Source organism: Ovis aries, chromosome 21, assembly GCF_016772045.2.
Source record: "Ovis aries strain OAR_USU_Benz2616 breed Rambouillet chromosome 21, ARS-UI_Ramb_v3.0, whole genome shotgun sequence".
Taxonomy (NCBI): domain Eukaryota; kingdom Metazoa; phylum Chordata; class Mammalia; order Artiodactyla; family Bovidae; genus Ovis; species Ovis aries.
Genome location: NC_056074.1, coordinates 38,579,803 through 38,592,000, shown reverse-complemented (window position 1 = coordinate 38,592,000; position 12,198 = coordinate 38,579,803).

The following is a 12,198-nucleotide window of genomic DNA, read 5'->3' as shown; positions in this document are numbered from 1 at the left end:
TACTTGAAAGCATGGATAAGGCATTTCCCAGAGAGACTGACTAGTCTATCAGTCTTGCAAACAAACAAGAAAAGAATGAAGCAGTCTCAGATTATAAGACAAGAATTGGAAACCCTGTGTGTGAAACATTCTTTATTAAATGCAAGTTCAGAAAACACCCTTACTTTCTTATTCATTAGGAAGCTCTGGCTGAACCAAGTAGCCTAGTTAGGAGACACAAGCTGGGCTGGAAAGCTACCTTTCTTGCTGAATTAATAGACCTAGCTAAGCATTTTGAAAAAACCTTGGAGAAAGATAAAATTCAAAAAGCCAACCAATTTATGGCCCTGAAGTTATAACAGCTCCAAGGGCCAAGGGGACCTTCACGAACACATTGCAAGCCAGAACCTAGAGATCCCCCATTCAGGAATACTCTGCTCTGAAGTGTCTGCCTTCACTGTAGAGAGCTGGGCACTGAAAAAAGCAATGCCTCCTGCAGATGTCCCCTGAATGCATTGCCCCCCTGAACCCATTGCTTCATAGACCTCCATTTATTAATCCAGACTGCTTTTCTATTGGGGGAATTCAAAAACTTTGATTACTGAAGTAATAATAAACACTGATGGGGCTCTGAGGGGTCCTCCTGTAAGGTGCTCCCCAGGATTCTTCCAAATGAGCAAACGGAACCTAAGATAAACAGTGGAGAATACTGCATAGTATTGGGGTTTACCATTGCCACTTTATCGCTATTAAAACTTCCTTTCATAAAACAGCAACTCCCTTGGAGTAAAGAGAATATTTCCATACTGGGGGTTTCTAACCAAGTGCAAAGGGTATTTGTGTCTAACCTGAACTGAACCAGATGACATTTTTGGGAAACCATACTTTCCTTCTGAGTGACATGGCCCCCCTAAGCCTGTTAGGATGAGGTTTGCTTTCTAAAAATGAACAGTTATATAAAATTTAACTCAGAAGGTACAACGATCTTAGAATTTTCTGATCCCCCTGAACCTGAGGTGTCCTACTCTCTGCAAGTGGGAACGGATGCAACTGAGACTCTAAAGTATGAAAACCCTTAACTCTCAGAAGTGCCTGAATGCCTGTATGCTTCTTCCTCAAGTGACACAGGCAAAATTTAGAGCACTGAATCAATAAAAAATCCAAACAGAACATTCCAAACTCCTGCCTAAACCAGAAGCTATCCTAGGGCTCTCATCAAATACAGACTTAATTAAGGAAGAACTTACAATTCCATGCAGTAGTCTCTGTAACACTCTGATCTTGCTCATCAGAAAACCAAATGGATGAGGCTGGAGATCTGTCCAGGGTCTGCATGCAATTAATAAAATTATGATGCCAAGCTTCCATTCCAAATCCCAAGACCTTGTTATCTAATGTACCTACAAGCTCAAAATGGTTCACAGCAGTGGACCTTAGTTCTGCTTTCTTTAGTATTCCAGGTGACAAGGATAATCAATATTTATTTGTCTTCACTTAGGAAAAACCAACACCATACCTGGACTGTAATGCCACAAAGATTCACTGGAGCCCCATCTTATTTTTCACAGGCTTTACATCAGGACTTGGCAATCTTTCCTAAGAACTCTACACTCATTCGCTATGTAGATAACTAACTTATTGCTATGTTCCACTACAAAGGAGAACTCAGAAATAGATTTGAGTTATCTATCACAACAATTAGCTTGAAAGGTGCTAAGACCTCAAGGAAAATCTCCGATTCTCAAAGGAAGTGGTCTACTACCTAGAACACAGTTGGAGTGCAGAAGGCATTTCCTTTTCACCTGAAAAAAGAGAGATTGTCCACAACTCGCCCAGACCGATGACTAAACAACAAATGAGTTTCCTAGGATTTGCAGGATATTGTAGATCTTGGGTTCCACATTTTTCTCTGATCACCAAGTCCCCTGTGTGAGCTTGCAAGGATCTCAATGCCAGAGCTTAACACTGGGAAGATAATCATGAGCAAGTTCATCGCCAACTAAAATTAGCCTAGCAATGAACTCCAGCCCTGGGGCCCCCAAACCTTTCAGCTTATTCGTCTATGAGTCATAACCAGGATGCAGAAACTCTAACACAAGAACATGAAGGAAAACAAAGCTATTGCTTCCTGTAACTTACAGTTAGACCCAGTAGCCAGAGCATATTCAAATTGTTTGAAAGCAGCAGCCACAGCAGCTAAATTAGTGGAAGACTTAGGTGAATAGGTATTAGCATATGACTTATACTTTCAAGTACCTCATGGTGTTCAGTCTATTAAACTCCCATCAGACTCAATAGTTTTCAGCAAGCAGACTCGCATGAGACCCTTCTCCTTTCACTTTCTAAGCATCTTGAGCACCGCAACTTTCTCAGCTCTGCCGCCCTTGCAGATGACGGTACAGATCATGGTAACTTATAGACATGGCGGTATGGTTATTTACCCCTTGCATTGACATACAGGATACATCATTAAAAAAACCAAAATTCGGTACTTGTCGCTGGGTCTTATGCTAGGAATGCAGGGGGCAAAAATCAAGCAGGATATGCCCTGACAGCTCAATCGGATTTACAGCAAAGGGGAAGCCTTTCCCAATTTAACTCTATTCAACCAGCAGAACTATATGCTCTCACTCGGAGTTGTCAGTTATCCAAAGGAAAATCAGTAAACCTTTATACCAACAGCAAATATGCCTTTGGGGTGGTGCATGACTGGTTTATTATGGAAACAGGTTCCTCACTACTAGTGGAAGGCTGATGAAAAATGTGCCCCTTATAAACGAAACTGCTCTCCGTCATTCTATTGTGTAACTGAATTGCAATTATTAAAACTGAGGCTCATACTAGAAAGACAGAACATGATTATCAGGCAAATGCTGTGGCAGGCTTCCATGCTAAATCAGCCAGCGCTAAAACTGTACCAAGACACAACCTGAATGAATTCTGCAAGATCAAAGCTAACCAAATTATTTACGATAATTTATATAAAAGACAAAATCAGGCATCTGAGCTGGAGCAACAATCTTGGGACCAACAAGGGTGCAAATTTGACATTATACGAGAATTTACTGAGGGCCTGGACAGTTGCTTCATTCTTCCTGAATCCTTGAAAATGCCATTGCTAAAAGCCCTACATTCTGCATCTCATCGTGGCAGAGATAAAATGATCTGAATTATGAAAAAGAATTGGTGGAATGACTACTCCAAGGTTACAAATCTGGTTTACCACCAAGGTCTGATTTGTCAAATCTATAATCCTGGCAAGGCTATTAAGGTATTAGATGGGGCATTCCTATCATCTACTGAGCAGGCCATTTAAACACTTACAAACGGATTTAACTCAATTGCTTCTCTCAATGAGTTATCAATTGTTGTTGTTCAGTTGCTAAATCCTGTCCGACTCTGTATGACCCCATGGATTGAGCATGCCAGGCTCCTCTGTCCTTCACTATTTCCTGGAGTTTGCTCACATTTGTGTCCATTGAGTCGGTGATGCTGTCTAACCCTCTCCTCTGCCATCCCCTTCTCGCTTTGACTTTAGTATTTCCCAGCATCAGAATCTTTTCTGAGTCGGCTCTTCACATGAGGTGGCCAAAGTACTGGAGCTTCAGTCTTAGCATCAGTCCTTCCAATGAATATTTAGGACTGATTTCCTTTAGGATTGACTGGTTTGATCTTCCTGCAGTCCAAGGGACTCTCAAGAGTCTTCTCCAGTACAATTCGAAAGCATCAATTCTTTGGCACTCAGCCTTCTTTATGGTCCTGCTCTCACATTCATGCATGACTACTGGGAAGACCATAGCTTTGACTATATGGACGTTTATCAATATGTTCTTATAATTGCTTGTATGTTCTCAGGATGGATTGAAGCCTTCCTATGCAGAAAGGCTGATGCCACAACTGTAGCTGAGAAACTTTTAGAAAATATATTTCCTTCATGGGGCTTCCCCAGAGAAATCTCCAATGAGAGGGGAACTCATTTCCTCAGACAAATAATTAAACAAATAAAGCACTGCTGACTCAAAGGCATTATCATTGTCCTTAGTGACCTGGAGAAGTTGAACAAATAAATGGTATCTTAAAACTAAAGCTAGCTATGGCTTTGCTGGTGGTCCAGTGGTTGAGAATTTGCTGTGCAATGCAGGGGACAAGGGTTCAATCCCTAGTCAGGGAACTAAGATCCCACATGTTGGGAAGCAATCAAACCCCTGAGCCACAACTAGAGAGTCTGGGTGCTGTAACAAAAAGATCCCATGTGCTGCAACCAAGCCCCAAGACAGCTAAATAAATAAAATAAACATTAAAAAAATACTGAATCTAGCTAAATTAATGGAATCAATTGGACAGCCCTTGCCTAGAATTCCAGTATTGGAGATAAAGACCTTGATCTGTGATCTTGGGAGAGCTGTCTACCACATCAAGATGTCATTTGCCTCTGGGGAGGAATCTTCTGGGCATGGCGATTAGATCAACACCTATGGGAAAGGATAAAGGAAAGCGTTATGAAATAGTAATGGGAAGACTGATACCCTTGATGATAGAATCACATCTGTCTCCTGGACTCAAATTCTGATATGATTCAGTATTGTAAAGCTTTAACGCAAATTTCCACTTGGTAAAAGAAGCTTTCCATGACTTTTCTACAGATGGTTGAGGCTTCTACATTTTAGAATCTGGAGGGTGGGTATTCTGGAAACATCTAAGAAAGACTGACCTTGAACCTCATTAGCAGAGACAATCTACATTTACCTCACTACCCAGATAGTAGTTACACTTCAGGGACTCTAACCCTAGGTCCACATCTCCCAGCTGTAAAGTCCCAGAGTCTTGGAACTACATTCTAGCCAGAGATGTAAAGCTAAAATTGACCAGGGAGATCCCTCCCCAGAAGCTATTGACATCTTGAGATAAACAGCTCTCTAGATTCAGTTCAGTTCAGTTCAGTTCGGTTCAGTCACTCAGTCGTATCCGACTCCTTGCGACCCCATGAATTGCAGCACGCCAGGCCTCCCTGTCCATCACCAGCTACCGGAGTTCACCCAGACTCATGTCCATCGAGTCCGTGATGCCATCCAGCCATCTCATCCTCTGTCGTCCCCTTCTCCTCCTGCCCCCAATCTCTCCCAGCATCAGAGTCTTTTCCAATGAGTCAACTCTTTGCATGAGGTGTCCAAAGTATTGGAGCTTCAGCTTTAGCATCATTCCTTCCAAAGAAATCCCAGGGCTGATTTCCTTCAGAATGGACTGGTTGGATCTCCTTGCAGTCCAAGGGACCCTCAAGAACCTTCTCCAACACCACAGTTCAAAAGCATCAATTCTTCGGCGCTCAGCCTTCTTCACAGTCCAACTCTCACATCCATACATAACTACTGGAAAAACCATAGCCTTGACTAGACGGACCTTAGTAGGCAAAGTAATGTCTCTGCTTTTGAATATACTATCTAGGTTGGTCATAACTTTTCTTCCAAGGAGTAAGCGTCTTTTAATTTCATGGCTGCAGTCACCATCTGCAGTGATTCTGGAGCCCCCAAAAATAAAGTCTGACACTGTTTCTACTGTTTATCCATCTATTTCCCATGAAGTGATGGGACCAGATGCCATGATCTTCGTTTTCTGAATGTTGAGCTTTAAGCCAACTTTTTCACTCTCCTCTTTCACTTCATCAAGAGGCTTTTAGCTCCTCTTCACTTTCTGCCATAAGGGTGGTGTCATCTGCATATCTGAGGTTATTGATATTTCTCCCAGCAATCTTGATTCCAGCTTGCGTTTCTTCCAGTCCAGCGTTTCTCATGATGTACTCTGCATATAAGTTAAATAAGCAGGATGACAATATACAGCCTTGACGTACTCCTTTTCCTATTTGGAACCAGTCTGTTGTTCCATGTCCAGTTCTAACTGTTGCTTCCTGATCTGCATACAGATTTCTCAAGAGGCAGGTTAGGTGGTCTGGTATTCCCATCTCTTTCAGAATTTTCCACAGTTTATTGTGATCCACACAGTCAAAGGCTTTGGCATAGTCAATAAAGCAGAAATAGATGTTTTTTCTGGAACTCTCTTGGTTTTCCATGATCCAGCGGATGTTGGCAATTTGATCTCTGGTTCCTCTGCCTTTTCTAAAACCAGCTTGAACATCAGGGAGTTCACGGTTCACGTATTGCTGAAGTCTGGCTTGGAGAATTTTGAGCATTACTTTACTAGCATGTGAGATGAGTGCAATTGTGCGGTAGTTTGAGCATTCTTTGGTGGCTGCAAGCCGGCTCACTAAGCGCGGCTGAGAGGAGCCACCCACGCCCGAGGCAGCCGGAAGGAGCAACCCGAGGAGTGGTGGCTGCGCAGGCACAGGAGGGCCTAGAGGAGCTATCCCACGTTGAAGGTCAGGAATGGTGGCGGTAAGGAGATACCGCTCGTCCAAGGAAAGGAACAGTGGCTGTGCTTTGCTGGAGAAGCAGTGAAGAGATACCCCACGCCAAGGTAAGAGAAACCCAAGCAAGATGGTAAGTGTTGCAAGAGGGCATCAGAGGGCAGACACACTGAAACCATACTCACAGAAAATTAGTCAGTCTAATCACACTAGGACCACAGCCTTGTCTAACTCAATGAAACCAAGCCATGCCTGCGGGGCAACCCAAGACGGGTGGGTCATGGTGGAGAGGCCTGACAGAATGTGGTCCACTGGAGAAGGGAATGGCAAGCCACTTCAGTATTCTTGCCTTGAGAACCCCATGAACAGTAGGAAAAGGCAAAATGATAGGATACCAAAAGAGGAACTCCCCAGGTCATTAGGTGCCCAATATCCTATTGGAGATCAGTGGAGAAATAACTCCAGAAAGAATGAAGGGATGAGACAGAAATATAGATCAATGGAACAAAATAGAAAGCCCAGAGATAAATCCACACACCTATGGACACCTTGTCTTTGACAAAGGAGGCAAGAATATACAATGGAGTAAAGACAATCTCTTTAACAAGTGGTGCTGGGAAAACTGGTCAACTACTTGTAAAAGAATGAAACTAGATCACTTTCTAACACCGCACACGAAAATAAACTCAAAATGGATTAAAGATCTAAATGTAAGACCAGAAACTATAAAACTCCTAGAGGAGAACACAGGCAAAACACTCTCTGACATAAATCACAGCAGGATCCTCTATGATCCACCTCCCAGAATTCTGGAAATAAAAGCAAAAATAAACAAATGGGATCTAATTAAAATTAAAAGCTTCTGCACAACAAAGGAAAATATAAGCAAGGTGAAAAGACAGCCTTCTGAATGGGAGAAAATAATAGCAAATGAAGCAACTGACAAACAACTAATCTCAAAAATATACAAGCAACTTCTGCAGCTCAACTCCAGAAAAATAAACGACCCAATCAAAAAATGGGCCAAAGAACTAAATAGACATTTCTCCAAAGAAGACATACGGATAGGTAACAAACACATGAAAAGATGCTCAACATCACTCATTATTAGAGAAATGCAAATCAAAACCACAATGAGGTATCACTTCACACCAGTCAGAATGGCAGCGATCCAAAAATCTGCAAGCAATAAATGCTGGAGAGGGTGTGGAGAAAAGGGAACCCTCCTACACTGTTGGTGGGAATGCAAACTAGTACAGCCACTATGGAGAACAGTGTGGAGATTCCTTAAAAAATTGCAAATAGAACTGCCATATGACCCAGCAATCCCACTGCTGGGCATACACACAGAGGAAACCAGAACTGAAAGAGACACATGTACCCCAATGTTCATCGCAGCACTGTTTATAATAGCCAGGACATGGAAACAACCTAGATGTCCATCAGCAGATGAATGGATAAGAAAGCTGTGGTACATATACACAATGGAGTATTACTCAGCCGTTAAAAAGAATACATTTGAATCAGTTCTGTTGAGATGGATGAAACTGGAGCCGATTATACAGAGTGAAGTAAGCCAGAAAGAAAAACATCAGTACAGTATACTAACACATATATATGGAATTTAGAAAGATGGCAATGATGACCCTGCATGCAAGACAGCAAAAAAGACACAGATGTGTATAGCGGACTTTGGGACTCAGAGGGAGAGGGAGAGGGTGGAATGATTTGGGAGAACGGCATTGAAACATGTATACTATCATGTAAGAATTGAATCACCAGTCTATGTCCGATGCAGGATACAGCATGCTTGGGGCTGGTGCATGAGGATGACCCAGAGGGATGTTGCAGGGAGGGAGATGGGAGGGGGTTCATGTTTGGGATCGCATGTACACCCGTGGTGGATTCATGTCAATGTATGGCAAAACCAATACAATTTTGTAAAGTAAAATAAAGTAAAAATTAAAATTAAAATAATGAAAAAAAAAAAAAAAGAATGAAGGGATGGAGCCAAAGCAAAAACAATACCCAGTTGTGGATGTGACTGGTGATAGAAGCAAGATCCAATGCTGTAAAGAGCAATATTGCATAGGAACCTGGAATGTCAGGTCCACGAATCAAGGCAAATTGAAAATGGTCAAACAGGAGATGGCAAGGGTGAACGTCGACATTCTAGGAATCAGCGAACTAAAATGGACTGGAATGGGTGAATTTAACTCAGATGACCATTATATCTATTACTGCGGGCAGGAATCCCTCAGAAGAAATGGAGTAGCCATCATGGTCAACAAAAGAGTCCCAAATGCAGTACTTGGATGCATTCTCAAAAATGACGGAATGATCTCTGTTCGTCTCCAAGGCAAACCATTCAATATCACAGTAATCCAAATCTATGCCCCAACCAGTAACGCTGAAGAAACTGAAGTTGAACGGTTTTATGAAGACCTACAAGATCTTTTACAACTAACACCCCAAAAAGATGTCCTTTTCATTATAGGGGACTGGAATGCAAAAGTAGGAAGTCAAGAAACACCTGGAGTAACAGGCAAATTTGGCCTTGGAATGCGGAATGAAGCAGGGCAAAGACTAATAGAATTTTGCCAAGAAAATGCACTGGTCATAGCAAACACCCTCTCTCTAGATTACAGATCAAAATATATATCTCCAATATGAAGTCTTTATCTCTTTTGCCTATTTGTTGTCTGCTTTCTCTCTATTTATGCATGGGAAGATACCACTATGATTAGGATTTCACCAACAATAGCTACTGCAGGAAACTGAGCTAACTGCTAGATTTTTCATGTTAAACCAAAATCAGCCCATGAAGGGAGAAATTCCTCAGTTTACCCTATAAGTAATTTCACTGGAATCCCAAATGCCACTGTGTACCTAACTTGTTCCACAGGTCCTTTTTATAAAGTTAAAATACTAATTCCACATATTCCTGTTTCTTGCCTCAATTTAACCCAATCTTGGGATGGAAAATGAGGGTCTAGATGCTAACCAACCAATGAGTCCACAAATGATAATACTTATGGAGCAGTCCTAGGTATTCCTCCTGGCTTTGTATGCAGAAGTTCTGGTATTAGCCCTCATGCTTGAGCAGCTCATTGTCTCGACAGCTGGAGAATGAAACGGCACCATGCTCTTGCTGCATTTACTATTTCATTATCCCTTTATAATACCTCAGAAACTCAACACTGGCCCACTCCCTTGAACTTATACTATAGACAGAAAAGAAGTTTGTCAGCAGATGTTAATATCTCCAGATGGGGATTATTTGGACAGTCCCTTCTTCCACGGCTCAGAGTTAGTACAAACAAACATATAATTAAAAAAACAAAACAAAACAAAAACATATGATTAGAAGCTTATCTTTAACTCTGGCTGCACAACAAAAGTACCCCGGCTTTCTAGCTAAGGTGATTTCAGATAGTAAGAACTGCTTTAGATTATCTGTTGACTGAACAAAGGGTCTGCACCATAGCTAATACCTCCAGCTGTACCTGAATTAACACCTCTGGTATTGAAAAAACTCAAATACAAGAAATTAACAAACAAGCTACTTGGTTAAAATGGATTGGTACCACATCAGGTACATTCTTTGATTTATTTGATACTGGGTTCATAGGGCCCTGGTTAAGAAGTACACTTCGGTCTTTTGGTATTATCCCCTAGTAGTCATCATTATTTGTAGAAGGGAATGGCAATCCACTCCAGTATTCTTGCCTGGAGAATTCCATGGACAGAGGAACCTTGCAGGCTACAGTCCATGGGGTTGCAGAGAGCTGGACATGACTGGGCGATGAACACACACAGTCATCATTATAGTCTCCCTGGTGGGCTGTGTTGTGTCAGAGATCTCAAATGCATATTTGCAACCGACAGCAGCAAATCAGATGGTCTCACTGAGCTTGGAGAAACAGAAAGAAGATATACAATGGGATAAACAGCAAAGGCAATTCACCTATGGATCTGACATCATTAACTGATAATAGCAATTTAACTCTCATAGTGACTGAGATTGGGGCTAACAGCAAACTCTTGTTCATCCTCTGAATGACCAAAAGGGGGAATTGTTAAATTAAACAAGGAGGCCATTGGACTGAAGTGGCTCCAATGTCTCAGTGCCTATGTAAGCAAACCAAAATGTAAACCTGTAAATACCTCAAGATTATGTAAACAAAACCTAACATTAATAGCATAATATAATATTATAATAGCATAATACCATTAATCATTAATAACATAATACCAATCATTAATAGCATAAACTAGCATTTCAACTAGAGTCAATCAATAATTTCTTTGCTTTGCTCCCACCTTTCCTCTATAAAAGCTTTTCCCCAGCTCCCATCTATGGAGTGCTTCTAACCACTTCCACTTGATGACGACCAATTCAAATGGATTTTTGCTCAAATGAATTTCTAAAATTTTAATATGCCTCCATATCTTTTAACAAAGGACTGTGCAATGGGTTTGGTCAGTAGGGAAGAGAAGCTTAGGAGTTAGAATCTAAAAGCATTTGTGTGATCGAATGCTGGGGACAATTGACATTCTCCAACAGTATAAAACCGGTAGGACCTCTCCCCCTCAAAGGATGTGAATGTCCCCAATAGTTCAAGTGGCAGCTTCTAGGTATCCCTGCTCTGCCGTCAGCTTTGCACACTCGGTGAGTCCTCAATTATAGAGAAAATGACATTGGAGGGCTGCTGTTTCATAGAACTTCTTGAAAGCCACATACCAGTAATAGCAATTGGGTATATTCCACAGGAGTAAGTAGAGAGATAGTCAGAAAAGTGCCTCTTTCCCTAAGAGTTGGGCGATATAACCTAATGAAATACAATGACTTTTTTAGTGAACAGTTAGGGAGAAGAAAGAAAACAGATAAATAGACAGGAGGAAGCATGCCCAATGGGCAGAGAGTGCTGAGTGCCCAAGGGGGTAGAGTTGCCCACCTGCCCATAAGTCAGCCCCAGTAGCCTCCCCACAGCTCCAGCTCTTCCTACTCATCCCATTTGTCTCATAATAATATTTTATTGAATAACTTAATCCTCTGTGTCTTACTTTTATTATTTTTATACACATAGCTTTACCTCATTTTTTTTTTTTTACTGCCACATAATATTTATAGCATGAACATTCTCTGGCTTATTTAGCTCTTTCCCTACCAAAGGACAGTTAGGTAATTCCTGAGTTGTCATTACCTGCCATGCTGCAAGGAACACCCTTTATTCATGATTCCTGCACATGCACGTTTCTCTAGTATACAGTTGCTGGATCAGAGGATATGGGCATTTTTGCAAATAAAATTAAAAAAAAATTTGGAACAATTTTAGATTTACAGAAAAGTTGTAAGAGTATTGACAGTCCCCATATATCCTTCACCCAGTTTCCTTTAATGTTATTATCTTACATTATCATGGTACATGGATCAAGACCAAGAAACCCAACATTTGCATATTACTGTGAACTAAACTCCAGGCTTTAGTTGGATTTCTTCCCTTTTTTTTAAAAAAAAAATATTTATTTATGTGGCTGCACCAGGTCTTAGTGTAGCACCCGGGATCTTTTTAGTTGTGGCATGCAGGCTTTTCATTTGGGGCATGCAAACTCTTGTGGGATCTAGTCCCCTGACCAGGGATGGAACCTGGGTCCCTTGCATTAGGAGTGTGGAGTCTTAGCCACTGGGCCACCAGCGAGGTCCCTATTTGAATTCCATTAGTTGTATTATCTTCTCAGGCTGCCATAATAGAATATCATAGATTTAGGTGACTTAAGCAACATACATTTCTTTTCTCACAGTTCTGAAGGCTGGAAGTCTGAGATCAGGGCGCCTCCAGGGTTGGTGTTTGGTGAGG